The following is a 14,618-nucleotide window of genomic DNA, read 5'->3' as shown; positions in this document are numbered from 1 at the left end:
GACTGAACCTGAGTCCCCTGCATTGCAAGGTGAATTTTTAACCACTGGACCACCAGGGAAGTCCCTCAAGTCCAAATTGGAAGGTGCTTCCTCAAGTGAACCTTTCTAGCCTCTTCTCACCAGATTAGTTTTCTTCCAGAGCATTGCGGGCTACTTCTTCATAGCATTTAATATATTTAAGACCATTTGCAAGTATACATTTATCCGTTTTCTTTCTATTAACCTCCACCTCCCAGCTGGACTCTGACAGCACTAGGTCTGGACTTGAGACTTTCCTATCATTGTATCCCCAGCCCTTAACTCCTGCCTGGTATGCAAATATTTGCTGCATGAATACAATAGTTCTCTTGTCTACCTCCTTTGTTGTCCTGGGACTTCTTAGAAGACATTATTGTGCCAAATTTATCTGTGTCCTCAGCGCTAAAGATAGTTCTTCCTTTTATGTGGAAAACAGTGGTCAAATATTTAATGAGCAAATAAAAGCAAAAGCACAATTGGGCCTCCAATGTCCTAATGAATGAGCTGAGGAAATGGTACGAGGTGTTTCGGTAAATCCTCCAGAAAGTGCTGTCATCCTGGGTCATGCTGAACTCTTCTTTATAACTGTGGTTTCAATAGGGAACCTTCGTTTTAACTGTGTTAATAATTATTTGTGCCCTACTGGTTGTTTAACAAACCACCCCAAACCTTAGTGGCTGCGTGTAACAGAGAGCTGGTTGTGTCTTACGATTCTGTGGGTTGGCAGTCTGGTGGGTTTACTGGCCTCTCTTGTGACCACAGCCACCTGACAGTGTGGCGAGGACTGGAGGGTCCAGGTGGCCACAGTCACTCACGGGTAGTGATCTGGCTGCCAGCTCAGGTGCCACGGTTCTCTTCCACATGGACATCCATCTTCTAGGAGGCTAACCTGGGCCTCTTGACCATTTGTGGTCTTGAGGGTCCAAGAAGGTGAAAGCAAAGACAGAAGGTGCAAGGTGAAGACTGCTTCCCAAGCTGGACAACCATCACTTCCGCCTTGATCTGTTGGTCAAAGCAGGTCACAGATTCACGTGGCTACAGCAGTTCATCACAGGGGCCACTGGATCCAGGGGACACATTCACTGGGACACATAACATAGCAATCCACCACCACAATCTCTTTGGAGGACACTCTTGCAGTTCCTCGTTCTGTAATCTAAAGGGCAGCTCTGGGTCTTTCTTGTGGATGGAGGGTCCCCAGGGACCCTGAGTCTCCCCTCCAAATGTGGCATCTCCCTGTCTGGTCCTGGAGACAGAGTTGGAAAAGATGGAGGAGATTATGTTGAATATGTTCTTTCCCCAGATTTTGTTTGGTTTCATTTGGGGAGCAGGATCTCAATTTTGCTTTGGTGAAGTCATGATCTCATTTTATTTTCCTGCCATTTTCCTTGTTTCTCTTCCAACTCAACTGCAATAAAAAGTTAAGTTAATGGAGCATTCTGGCTAGTTCTGCAGATTGTACTGCAAAAGGACCTCAGGGTGGAGAGCACTAATTCTAGACCAAGACTCCTTGAGTTAGAATCCTGGCTTTGTCGCTTGTCTGCTATGTGACCTTGGGGAAGCAACGTCACCTTCCTTTGCCTCAATTTCCTCCTCTTAACAAGGGGATCGTGAAGCCTGGAACAGTGTGGTGAGGATGGAGTGAGGAAAGCATTGCGAAGCACTCAGAGTGGGCACAGGACAGTCACCACCCCAGACAGCTGGGGAGGAGCCAGGTCAGGCAGATGGTCTACGGCTTCAACTATAGATGTGCCTCGGGGTGGGAGAGGGTGGCGGAGGGTAGGGGTAGGGATGGGGATGGGAAAGGAGAGGTGGCTTCACTAAAAAGCAGCATGCAGTCTCTCTTAACATATCTGCGAGACAGCGAAGACTCCATGTGTGGCTACTTTTGCTCATAACCGCCTCTCATTGCAGCCCTATTACGAGGTATTTGTGCTTTCAGTATAAATTATAAATCTAAACACATGCAGAGTTTGTTTTCCCCCCAAAGCAGATTCCAACCAGCGTGAAACCAGCCAATCCAAATAAATTGTGCGCTTAAGCCCATTGTTTCCAGCAACATGTAAACTGTTGGGTTGTAAAGAATTGCTTTGAAGAAGGCACCCCATTAGTGCTCCAAGCATCAGGGTTCAATTTAGGCTGCACATTTCTTTTGAAGAGTTTACTAGAAATCTGTGGCAAAGAAAGACACACATTGGGGTGGGGGGTGCGGTGGGGAAGGTTTTCTTATCAAATTATACAAAATGCATTTACAGGATGTTGTCATAAAAGCACAAAATAAAGCCACAACCCTGAACTCCAGGAGAAACGCAGAATTCCTCAGCTGGGGAAGTCATTCTGGGAATGCAAAGATTGCTTCCAATGTTATGTTTGTAAGGAAATGACAGTCACCAAGTGGAGAATGTCAGGTCCTCTGAGAAGCCCTGTGGGCACTCACGTGCGGAGAAATATTTACTTAACTGGAGTTGGTTCGGAAAATATTTGACTCTGGAGGGTCCCTCAGGGAGTGTGGAGGGTGTCCGGGATTTTCCTTCAGGTCAGGACAAGGCCTTTGCTAATCCCCCCAACTGATAAGGCGCCTTGATTTTTAGGGTGGATTCATTCCTCCGCTGAAGCAAGCTTTAAGGCCCTGGCTGAGGCCAGAGCGGGGACCTGTCATTTCAGAGCCTTGCCCAGCTCTAGAGAGCCAGCCTCTAGCTGACAAACCCGTCGAGCTTGTCACCGTGGACCAGAGGTGCCAGGAACTGGACTCTGAGTCAAGATGGGAGAGGAGGAGACGCCTGGCAATGATAGATTGGAATATTTACCTCCAGGAAGAATCAGCAATTGGATGTTCTCTTTGGTGCCAAAGGGTTGATAAAGGAGGAGAGCTGTGATCCTACTACCTGCAGGAAAATGACGGGTTTTACCAAGCGGGATGAATTTCCTCCCGTCCAGCTCACCTCCACGCCTTCCCGAATGGGAGACCCTTTCACCATCCCAGACTCTGTTCCTTGTGTCTGCAGGAGGCTGGGGTTTGGGGAAGGGGTGAGTTCAAAAAAGCTCAGCCAGGAGTGAGGCTCCTGGGTTCCAGTAGTGCTTTTCCATGAAAATTAGACAGAAGGACTTGATCCAGCCACATTCATAAAGTTCCTTCTCTGCTCCGGCCTCTGAGTGTGCAATGGTGTGCGCAGCAGTCATCCTTCCTCTCAGATGGGGAAGAATGGGGTGCTGCTCACGATGACAACCACACCTACACAACAGGAGCCGGCTGCACGCCAGGCAGGGTCTGCGCGCTTACAGAGAACGGCTCAGGGCGTCTCAGTGTTAAAGTGTATGAATCACTCTGGGATCCTGTGAATCTGGTTCAGAAGGTTGGGGGTGAGGCCTGGGACTCTGTACTAACAGGCTCCCAGGTGATGCCCCATCCTCCCGTCCATAAGACTGAGCAACAAGGTTTTGTTTCATCTAATCCTCACAACAACCCAGTGAGGCTCTGTAGGGTTATTCCTATTGTACGGATGAGGAAATGGAGACGTCAGGTGACTTGCCCGAGGTCATTCAGCCAGGACTGGATGCCGGGCCGTGTGCTTACACAGCTCTGCCGTGATGAGGCAGCCAGGCTGCTGGGCAGAGAGGCTCCCCAACAGACTGGGGGTTCAGAGAACATTTTGGAGAATGTGGCTCCTTAGGGGGTTCCAGCAGGTTAAGGGTTAAGGTATCAACCAGGTAAAATCCAGGAGGACAGGGGGAAATGGCCCCAGAGTTCTGCTGGGGAGACCACAGGAGAGCCCCCGTTAGAGGGGCCGAGTAGGAGAGGGGTAGAGTCCCAGGCGCCGCAGGGCCCCCAGGGCACAGCTCTGACGTTCCCCCAGGGCCGGAAAACAGAGGTTCTCTAGAAGGATCGGTAACCTTTCTGTTGACTCATCCTGCCCTGGTGACACTTCCTGGGCGTCCCCTTCATTCTGGAAGGCAGGCGGGCGAGCAAGGAAGGGCCCTACCTCGATGCCCCGCCCACCTGGTACTTACCACCGGGGCTAAAATTAGCACTTGGTGTTGCAGGTTTCTGTTTGCATGTCTGTCTCCCACTGGAACGTTTCCTTCCCCTTCATCTCTGTCCCCGAAAGCCTCAGCCTGGCACGTGGGCTGAGAGCCCATGCCCTGCTGACTCAGAGGGGTTGGGACGGGAAATGGTTTGACAGCCTGAGGAACGCGGCGCTCTGGGAGGTGGGTGCCTGTGGGGGCTGCAGAGGGGATTCTGGGGCAGCGGGGAGGAGTGTGGTCACTCAGCGCCTGGAGAGGGTCTTAAGGAGTCATCATAGGTCTCCCTGCAAGACTACCTCTGAGTCCAGTGTCTCCTAAATGCCGGCAACTCAGCGCCACCTTGGCAACCTGGTCATATCCATTTGCCACCTGGGCCCTCGTGTACTAAATATTTTTCTTTACATCGATTTACCTTATCACCTAACATTTTTATTCTGGGTTCATAGTGTTAGTTGCTCAGTCAAGTCTGATTCTTTGCAACCCCATGGACTGTAGCCCACCAGGCTCCTCTGTCCATAGAATGCTCCAGGCAAGGACCCTGGAGTGGGTAACCATTTCCTTCTCCAGGGGATCTTCCTGACCCAGGGATGGAACCCAGGTCTCCTGCCTTGCAGGCAGATTCTTTACCAGCTAAGCCACCAGGGAAGCCCTTGGGTTCATAAAATATATTTAAATAAACTTTCAATTTTATTTACTTGTTTTTCTTTCAGTTTTATTGAGATATAATTTACACATAGCATCATATAAGTTTAAGGTATACAGCATAAGATTTGACTTACATACATCATTAAATAATTACTGCAATAACTCCAGTGAGCATTCATCATCTCATATCAATACAAAATAAATAAAAAGAAAAAAAATACTTTTTTCCCTGTGATGAGAACTCCAAGGATTCACTCTCCTAACAACCTTCTCAGGAACATACAGCAGTGTTGATTATATTAATTGTATTGGACATTACATCCTTAGGACTTATTTATCTTGTTTTTTTTTTAAGGGTCTGGATTGACCCTTGTAGTTTTAAAAATATGCTAGTAAAGTAATGCTCAAAATTCTCCAAGCCAGGCTTCAGCAATACGTGAACTGTGAACTTCCAGATGTTCAAGCTGGTTTTAGAAAAGGCAGAGGAACCAGAGATCAAATTGCCAATATCCGCTGGATCATCAAAAAAGCAAGAGAGTTCCAGAAAAACATCTATTTCTGCTTTATTGACTATGCCAAAGCCTTTGACTGTGTGGATCACAATAAACTGTGGAAAATTCTGAAAGAGATGGGAATACCAGACCATCTGATCTGTCTCTTGAGAAACCTGTATGCAGGTCAGGAAGCAACAGTTAGAACTGGACATGGAACAACAGACTGGTTCCAAATAGAAAAAGGAGTACGTCAAGGCTGTATATTGTCACCCTGGTTATTTAACTTATATGCAGAGTACATCATGAGAAACACTGGACTGGAAGAACCACAAGCTGGAATCAAGATTGCTGGGAGAAATATCAATAACCTCAGATATGAAGATGACACCACCCTTATGGCAGAAAGTGAAGAGCATCTAAAAAGCCTCTTGAAAGTGATAGAGGAGAGTGAAAAAGTTTGCTTCAAGCTCAACATTCAGAAAACTAAGATCATGGCATCTGGTCCCATCACTTCATGGGAAATAGATGGGGAAACAGTGGGAACAGTGTCAGACTTTATTCTTTTGGGCTCCAAAATCACTGCTGATGGTGATTGCAGCCATGAAATTAAAAGACGCTTACTCCTTGGAAGGAAGGTTATGGCCAACCTAGATAGCATATTTAAAAGCAGAGACATTACTTTGCCAACAAAAGTCCATCTAGTCAAGGCTATGGTTTTTCCAGTGGTCATGTATGGATGTGACAGCTGGACTATAAGGAAAACTGAGCGCCACAGAATTGATGCTTTTGAACTGTGGTGTTGGAGAAGACTCTTGAGAGTCCCTTGGACTGCAAGGAGATCCAACCAGTCCATCCTAAAGGAGATCAGTCCTGGGTGTTCATTGGAAGGACTGATGTTGAAGCTGAAACTCCAGTACTTTGGCCACCTGATGCGAAGAGCTGACTCATTGGAAAAGACCCTAATGCTGGGTGGGATTGGGGGCAGGAGGAGAAGGGGAAGACAGAGGATGAGATGGCTGGATGGCATCACCAACACGATGGACATGGGTTTGGGTAAACTCTGGGAGTTGGTGATGGACAGGGAGGCCTGGTGTGCTGCAATTCATGGGGTCGCAAAGAGTCGGACACGACTGAGCAACTGAACTGAACTGAATTCTATTTATTTATTTATTTGGCTGTGCTTGGTCTCCATTGCTGTGTGGGTGGCGAGTGGGGGCTACCCTGTACTTGAGGGGCACCAGTTCTAGGGCTCGTGGGCATCTGCAGTCACATCTCCTGGGCTCCAGAGCACAGGCTCCATCCTTGTGGCTTGTGAGCTTAGTTGCTGCACAGCATGTGGGATCTTCCGGGATCAGAGATCAAACTTGTGTCTTCTGCCTTGACAGATGGATTCTTTACCACTGAGCCACCAGGGGAGCCCCCTTATTTATCTTACAACTGGAAACTTGTACTTCTTGACCACCTTCATCCAGTTCCTTCCTCCCCCAAAGCCCCACCTCTGGTATCCACAAACCAGACCTTTTTTCTATGAATTTGTTTGTTTTTTTGAAGTGTAATTGACCTACAACATTATGTTAGTTCCTGTTATACGACATAATGATTTGTTATTGTACACATTACAATATGATCACCACTAAACTTTCAATCTTAGACTAGTTTGAAATTTTCAGAAATGCTGAGAAGATGGTACAGAGAACTCTTACATGTTTTGCACCCAATTTCTAACTGTCCCCCTTGTTGTCATCTTAGATTGCTATGGTTCATTTGTCATAACTAATGACCCAATGTTGATGCAACATTATTAACTGACATCTGTGTCTTATTAAGGTTTTGTTAGTTTTTCCCTTATCTGATGGACTCCCTTTTAAACTTAAGAAAGTCAAAAATAGGAAAATGAAAGACAGTGGAAAACCATGATCACTTGGCAAACAGGATTCTAGCTGGATGCTGTTGGCTCACGACTGACCTAAGCTTGAGGCCCGCTTTCTCTTTGTCCAAAAGGGATGTTAGTAGAGGGTAGAGGTGTTAAAGATGGGTTAGCACGGAGCTGAGGCTCTCCCAGGCCAAATGGGATGGGAAGAGAATTGCCATGGAAGTAAGATGACATTGGCACGGTAGAGTCGGTGGGACTGCCTGTGCCCACTCTGCATGCCGCCCGGAGTCATCTTGGTCACTGCCCCACGTGAGCCTCCCTTTGGGAACTGCCAACCCTCACATGGCTGGAAACCCCAAGTCTGAGACTGCTGGCTTCCAAACCCAGGGGGCTCCTTTCTGCCCTGGAGGACAAGGTGGGGGGGCTGGTGCCTCCACTGGCCCAGGGCTGTGGGGACATCATCTGTCTTCTTTATAGTGATGCCCCAGCTGAATTCCCAGAGCCTGCAGGCATTGGACAAGTGAGGCATAGAGAGCTTTCTGGAGAATTCCATCACATCACAGCACGTGGGAAGGAAACACTTTGCGTGGCATCAGGCCTGCTTGCCTGTCATGTGTGAGACAGGTTGTGTGAGTGGTCGGGGAGCAGGAGGGCTGAACTGAAACCGGGCTTCTCGACAGCCCTTGTCTCAGTGAAACGTCTGAGCTCGTTCACGTTCATTCCTTTAGAAGGCTTCACACTGGTTTCCGTGATTCATGAGTTAGGGTAGGTGACATTGTTTCCAGAAACCAAGTCATCACTTTCCAATCCAGCACTTTGCTTTCAGGTAGATATCTGCTGGCCTCCTTTCCGGGAGACCAAAGCCCGCTCTGGAGTAACGTGGACAGCTCCCTGGCTCTTAAGGAATTTTACTCAGTGGAAAGTCACTTTCAGCTCTGGGTCCCAACACCTGACTGCATGAGTGTATGCTAAGTCGCTTCAGTCATGTCTGACTCTGTGACGGTATGGACTGCGGCCCGCCGGGCTCCTCTCCGTGGGATTCTCCAGGCAAGGTTACTGGAGTGGGTTGCCATGCCCACCTCCAGGGGATCTACCTGACGCAGGGATTGAACCCACATCTCTTACGTTTCCTGCATTGGGAGGCGGGTTTTTTAGCACTGGTGCCACCTGGGAGAGGTGATCAAAGTAGAGCGTTTGCAGAATTTCTGGGTTCGCTTCTTAGGACTGACGTTCAGTTCTTGGCTGACAGATTGCAGGATTCTTTGAGTTAGTCCAAGGAGGCCAACGGATAGATGAAATTTTCTCTGAGTATGGGGTGCCGTGTTTCTGGTGGAGGAAGCTGGTTGGGACAGAGATAATAGATAAATCCATTTTACTTTTTGAAATGAAGCTACTACAGGTATGAGCACCACCCTTAAAATTTTCCTCCCCCCTTTCCCAGAGGTAATGACTCAGTGAAGTTTATATTCTTCCAGACTGTTTTCCTAGCTTTATATGTGTTTCCATAGCATTTCATTTTATGTGTATGTAGGTCAGGAAGCAACAGTTAGAACTGGACATGGAACAAAAGACTGGTTCCAAATAGGAAAAGGAGTACGTCAAGGCTGTATATTGTCACCCTGCTTATTTAACTTATATGCAGAGTACATCATGAGAAACACTGGGCTAGAAGAAGCACAAGCTGGAATCAAGACTGCCGGGAGAAATATCAATAACCTCAGATATGCAGATGACACCACCCTTATGGCAGAAAGTGAAGAAGAACTAAAGAGCCTCTTGATGAAGGTGAAAGTGGAGAGTGAAAAAGTTGGCTTCAAGCTCAACATTCAGAAAACTAAGATCATGGCATCTGGTCCCATCACTTCATGGCAGATAGATGGGGAAACAGTGGAAGCAGTGGCTGACTTTATTTTTCTGAGCTCCAAAATCACTGCAGATCATGACGGCAGCCATGAAATTAAAAGACACTTACTCCTTGAAAGGAAAGTTATGACCAACCTAGACAGCATTTAAAAAGCAGAGACATGACTTTGCCAACAAAGGTCCGTCTAGTCAAGGCTATGGATTTTCCAGTGGTCATGTATGGATGTGAGAGTTGGACGGTGAAGAAAGCTGAGCGCCACAGAATTGATGCTTTTGAACTGTGGTGTTGGAGAAGACTCTTGAGAGTCCCTTGAACTGCAAGGAGATCCAACCAGTCCATCCTAAAGGAGATCAGTCCTGGGTGTTCATTGGAAGGACTGATGTTGAAGCTGAAACTCTAATTCTTTGGCCACCTGATGCAAAGAGCTGACTCATTGGAAAAGACCCTGATGCTGGGAAAGATTGAGGGCAGGAAGAGAAAGGGATGACAGAGGATGAGATGGCTGGATGGCATCACCGACTCGATGGACATGGGTTTGGGTGGACTCAGGGAGGACAAGGTGGACAGGGAGGCCTGGCGTGCTGCGGTTCATGGGGTCGCAAAGAGTCGAACACGACTGAGCGACTGAACTGAACTGAAGGGCGGAGGGTTGCACAACCAAGGTTATATTGACTGTATCATTCTGATCCCCCTTTCACTCAGTAATTCATCTTGAAGACCCAACTCCATTGTTACGTGCAGATGCAGCTCACCCTTTAAATCCCTGTCTTGGATTCTTGCATATTCCATTTAATCAGTCATTTTTTTGGGTGGATATTTCTGATGTTTCTTATGATAAACTTTTTTTTTCTTTTTTAAGCAAACGTCAGTGTGCACGCCTCCTTAAGGATGTGCATTAAGTGATGTTCTGGCTGGCAGTCTATGCTCATTTCTGGTTTTCAAAGTTTTAGCCAAATTACCCATCAGACTATCTGTGTGTATTGCTGTGGGGAGGGGGTCAGTTTCTCTTCTTCAAAGCTGTTTATTCCTGGTGTCTAGTCTGCAGTGGTGGCAGGGTGGCAGGGAGCCAAGGGGTGCAGAGAGAAATTCATCTCTACGTGTTACAGGCTGGGAGGCACCACAGGGGCTGGGGTGGAGGGAGAGGGGTGAGGGGGCGGTCTCCCTGGTGATGGTCAATGGGGGCTTTGTTCCCGGGTCCATCCCTGAGCAGGATCCCAAACCGAGACACGCCAAGGTGACCAAAGGAGCCGGACTGTGTCTGGACCCCACTCTTGACTGGCAGAGACTGTCAAGTTCATAGGAATTCCACATACATGTAATGGGGGTGGCTCAGATGGGCTGGGGCAAACCCTGAAATAATTAGGTTGTAAATAAGGAAAAGAGGCAGTAAAAGAGGCTGACCACTAAGTGCAAAGACATAAAGGGAAAAGGCCAAGCTAATTCACACCCCTGACGAAGTGGGAGGTGTGAAGGGAGATGGGGCTTGAGGGGGGAAGCTGGACCAGGGGATGGGGTGTGTGCAGGGTCGGATCCAAGACAGAGGCGGGGGAGGGGGACAGACGGGAAAGAGGGGAGAAAGGAGAGAGATTGAGAGGGGTGCACCGAAACTGGCAAGGTAAGGGGGGCGCGAGGAGAGAGCGGGAGGGGGAGCCTGTGTCTGGTCTGTTTGCGATTAGCACCGAAGCCGGTGCCCAATGAGTGAACAGAAACTTCCAGTCGTCCCCACACCCCACTCCGAGGCAAAGCAGAAATCAGATGCTCCGGTGATTAATCCTGGAGAGTTCAGGACACGACCACAAACGCCGTGCAGACTTAAAATTAGCAGCCTTCCCCCGGCCCCCTTGCCAAGATGGGAGTGGGGGCCGGGCCGTGAAGGGGTGGGGGCCCCGCCTGCTGGGGGCCAGCATGGAACTCTCCCCGGCGGAGCTCAGAGTGACACTGACGGGCGATCGGCCGCCGCCAGAGCCGCAGGCGGCATCCGGGGGGGACGGGGCCGGCCGGGGGGCCCCAGGCAGGCTTCCTGGAACCCCGCTCCGCGGCCGCCTGCACCCTGACCCGGCCCGATAAGAGCCCTGCCGCTCTATCGGAGCCCGGGGAGCGCCGGCCCCGCGAGGGAGGCCGGGGCGGGGGGTCCTCCGAGGCCATGTTCCGAGCGGCCAGCCCGCACAGCCTCGTCTCCTGAGACCCGCGCCGGTGGGAGCCGCCGCTCGCTCTTCTCAGCGATAAAGAAAGTCGAGCTGCCTCCAGGGGGACGGTACGACACAGAATGTTCGGACCTGCCGGGTGGTGAGTGTGGACCAGACTCCGCGGTGGGAGGGCGGCATGTCCAGCACATCCCGCCTGGAGCTCCGTGAGCCCTGAGGCTGAGATGGGATCGCAGGAGGACCTTGCTGTGTGGCCTTGGGAAAGTTCTTTCCCCACTCTGGGCCTCCCTTTGTCCATCCCTAAAATGGGTGGTTGAACGAGGTCGTCTTTAAGGGGTTCTTACTACGACTATTTTTTTTTTCTTCTTGTTTTTGACTGTGTGGCAGGCTTGCAGGATCTTAGTTCCCCAACCAGAGATTGAACCCTGGGCCCTTGCAGTGGAAGTACAGAGTCCTAACCACCGGATGCCAGGGAATTCCCTATGACTACTATGTTTCATGGGTCTGCTGCGCCAGGCGTTGTGCCAGGCATTGATAAAGCTTCAGCTTGGACAATCCCCTCCAGCCCCGGGCAGGATAGAGATTCTTATCACTATTATCCTCACCGTACACTGTCAAAGGGGGGCTCAGAGAAATGAAGTGACTTTCCCGAGGTCACACAGCTGGTTGGCAGCAGAGATGGGAATCAGATCTCGATCTTTCTAACTTGCCTCGTGCTAAGCTCTCCACCTCCAGGAGCAGTTGAGACTTGTGTCTGCTGTGTTCTCTGAGCCTGCGATGATCCCAGAAAGCAGAAGTGAAGGAGGAGAGGGAGTGTTGTGTGTAGCAGGCTGGCAGAGGGACTGGACAGGCGAAGCAATAGGCCGGCCAGCCTTTGACTCTTTGGAGGGTCTGTCAGCCCAGGGATGAGCAGGGGCTCCTGGCTTGGATGCAGAGGGCCTGATGCCCCTTGTGGTATTTGCTGCCCTGTTACAGGAGGCTCCCGGGGCCGTGAGAGAAGAGGGTTAATGTCAGGCAGGGGTGGAGAGAGCTGGGGCTGGGGAGAGTGGCACATGTCTGTATGAGGTTGTGTTCCAATTTTATTTTGCCTTTTCAAAAATCTGTTTCGAATCATTCTGGGCTCCCACTGCTCCTCTGGACCAAACAGAATTGTGAAACACATACAGTGCTTTCCACATGCCTCCCTTGGGGGAATCACGTATTCACATCATCAGAGACTATTTGCATATGCATCCCTGCAGCTGTGATGGCAGCAGCCAAGAGATAAGATGCAGATAGAGCCAGCGAGTGTCTCTCTGGCACTGACAAGGAGGATGCACATCACATCGAGGAGCGCTGGGAAATCGAGGGCCAGGCCGTGGCAGCTGGGAAGTCCCTTGGGTGCCTGGCATCTGGGCAGAGCTGAAAGTCCCAGCACCCAGATGTGGCCTCCTCTTTCTTCTTCTCTTGGAAAATTCCACCCCGCAGCAGCTCTGAACTTACTCCTTTTCTTTCTGGGTCTGGCCCAAGCCCTCTGCCCTGGGCTTGACTTGAGACCCGACTGGCGGTCCTAGCTCAAGAGTGACCAGCTTGTCCCAGGAGATTCCCCTCAGTCCGGGCAAACCTGGATGGTTGGTCACCCTTCGCAGTTCTGCCCTTGATTTTTTCTTTCTTTTTTTTCCCTTTGCAACTTTGAGCTAGTGACTTTCTTTCTCCCATCTGTAAAACAAAAGGATTATTTTAGGAAATCTTTACAATCTCTTTGCAACTCTAAAATGCTGTGACTCTGGATGGAGAGAGTCCGAGCACTCAAGTACTAAATGTGGGTGAGACACAAGCTTAAAGAGGAGGAAAACCTCCCCGTGAATCCCCCAGTGCATCAGGGAATGTGCTAGGGGAGGCTGGAATTCAGATGAGCTTGAAGAAGTGACTGCTGGCCTGCAGTGCCCAGTGATTGCTGTCAGTGAGAACAGTCCTGAGTACCCACAAGCTTCAGAAAGATGTGTGTTCAGTCACTCAGTCGTGTCTTACTCTTTTGCGACCCCATGGAGTGTAGCCCGCCAGGCTCCTTTGTCCATGGGACTCTTGAGGCAAGAATACTGGAGTGGGTTGCTATTTCCTGCCATTCCCAGGAGCCTGGGAATCTTTCAGACCCAGAGATCAAACCTGCAACTCTCGCATGTCCTGGAGGCAGAGTCTTTACCAGTAACACCACCTGGGCAACTTGCCAACACCCATCTGGTGGGGCCACACTCACCTGCTTAGTGCCTGAGCTGTGGGTCCCCCCCCCGCCCGGGACACTCTCAGCTCTGTGGCCCTCTCAGGCGCTTGGTGTGCTGGAGCCAGCTTGGACCGACTCGTGAAAACCAGTTGTCAGATTTTCAGGAACTTGGTGAACTCATTGGTAAACAGAGCCATTATTAAAAATTAAGCTACGCAAATTTATAATTAAATAAATGATATTAAAAACAAAGGTTGTAGGTATTCAAAACTCATCACTTTCCATTTTTAAAAAAGCTACCTGGTTACTGATACTGGTGTTCCCGGGGATATTTACATCTGGTGTGTCTGTCTCGTGGAAATACTCCAGTGCACTATTGCAAATCTCTTCCCAAGTCCACTTTTTTGTGACTTCAGGTTGGCAGCCTGAAGCTGGCCATGGGTGGGAGTAATGACACTAAGGGAAATGGCAAACAGTACAACTCAGGGCTTGCTTTATTGTTTTGTTGATTATCTAGATCAATAGACAAAATGACCTAGACGAGAAAAGAGAGAGAAAAGGTTGATGCAGATTGAACACAGAAGTGTGTTATCTCTCTACTTGGTACAGTGGGAATAGCACCAAAAATCGAGGAAGTTGCTCATTGTCGACAAACCAGGAAAGCTCCGACCTGCTCCCTGTTGTACCCTTTTTTCTCACTCCTTAGCGTAAAAGCAGATATCAGCCAACGTTCCGGAAGGAACCATAGCCGCTCATCAATTATAACCACGGGTTGACAATAGATATGAGAGTTGGGGGCAAAAATCAATAAGAATGTCCTGTGTGAATCATTTGAGTATCTGAAATTTACAAAAAGGGGGGGTCATTGTACATTTTATGTTTATCTGTAAGTTGTGTGTTACACAGGCTTTATGTCAATACAATCTATAGTAAACCTGAGTATATATGTGTGCGAGAGTGTGTCTAAATGCATTGATTGGTACACCCGTGTGCATGTGCTTACACACACAAACACTTTCCCCCGGAAAACTGGTTGTTAAACCTTTACCCACAGACCGCTGGCCCCGCCGCATCTCTGCTTGTGCCCAGGGTCTTAGAAATCTTATGGACCATCCTGAGAGACGGTGCTCAGCCCTCACCCGGAGGAATTCAAACTCCAGGCAGCGGGCTTGGATACAATCCCTCATCTTCTTCCTCTGGCCTCAAGCAAACCAACAGCCAGACGCCTCTCTCCTGCCCTAAGCACTGGAATAGATGCAGAGACTGGGAGGGGCAGAGGGTGTCCCTCGCACCAGCTGCCTCTGGGGTCCCAGCTCAGGCAGCAGGAAGGCCCCGGCCCCCAAGTTCTCGGTTCCCT

At 49.4% G+C, this 14,618-nt stretch overlaps 1 protein-coding gene across 10 annotated transcripts in view; it reads left to right on the top strand.

Moving 5' to 3' along the window:
• The first annotated feature begins 10,658 nt into the window (after window positions 1-10,658).
• Window positions 10,659-14,618, top strand: part of RIPOR3 (RIPOR family member 3) — a 73,979-nt gene continuing 70,019 nt past the window's right edge. For 3 of the 10 annotated variants that reach the window (XM_081560285.1, XM_081560300.1, XM_081560284.1), the window contains exon 1: window positions 10,675-11,203. The gene's annotated coding sequence lies outside the window, so the exon portion shown is untranslated. Of the gene's footprint in view, window positions 11,204-14,618 lie in introns of all 10 variants that reach the window. The other 7 variants (XM_081560295.1, XM_081560287.1, XM_081560289.1 and 4 more) reach the window with 4 other exon arrangements.

The sequence above is a fragment of the Giraffa tippelskirchi genome, chromosome 13, assembly GCF_054371585.1.
Source record: "Giraffa tippelskirchi isolate mGirTip1 chromosome 13, T2T-mGirTip1v1.2.pri, whole genome shotgun sequence".
NCBI classification, from domain to species: Eukaryota; Metazoa; Chordata; class Mammalia; order Artiodactyla; family Giraffidae; genus Giraffa; species Giraffa tippelskirchi.
The sequence above is the reverse complement of the archived record's forward strand: the minus strand, read 5'-3'. Positions and strand labels throughout refer to the sequence as shown.